Source organism: Triticum aestivum, chromosome 2B (genome assembly GCF_018294505.1).
Source record: "Triticum aestivum cultivar Chinese Spring chromosome 2B, IWGSC CS RefSeq v2.1, whole genome shotgun sequence".
Classification (NCBI taxonomy): Eukaryota; Viridiplantae; Streptophyta; class Magnoliopsida; order Poales; family Poaceae; genus Triticum; species Triticum aestivum.
Window position 1 is genome coordinate 366,373,495 of NC_057798.1, and position 685 is coordinate 366,374,179.

The following is a 685-nucleotide window of genomic DNA, read 5'->3' on the forward strand; positions in this document are numbered from 1 at the left end:
GCGTTGTTGCACGCAGTGGCGGAGCCATGAAAAATAAATGAGCTAGGGGGCCAAGCATTGCTAATCCTTTACGAGGAGGGCCAATTCGTCAACTTAAACCATTTTACCAGCAATTGATCTACTGATCACATTCATATTAGCCTCAATATATAGTGATGTTAGTGGGGGCAGGGCCCTTGCTGGCCCTTGTCTTCGCCACTGTGCATGCGTTTGAGAGATGAAGCGGAAGGCACAGATGATGAGAGGGGGACGTTGGATATATAATTAATGTGGGTGTATTAGCTATGTAGTCCTATATAGAGAGGTATAGATTGATCGATGTGTACGTGGGAAAGAGGGTGAGACCTCACTAGATATATAGATTGATCGGTTTGTGTGGAAAACTGGGAAAGACCTAGCTATATACACACACACACACACAGAGGAACATTGATTGTTGCGCATGCACATGAGAGATAAAGAATGCCCGATATGATGAAGAGGGAGAGGTGTGTGTGTGTGTGTGTGTGCGTGCATGGGAGACCAACCTGAAGAAAAAGATTGCATGTGTACGATGGATAATGCTGAGTGGTAGTGTGTGTGCATGCATGCATGAGATAAAGTTAGTGATACAATTATAAAGAGAAGATGATTGTGTGGGTGTAAAAGATTAGGTGAGGTCATAGTCAATGTAAAGTTGAATTCA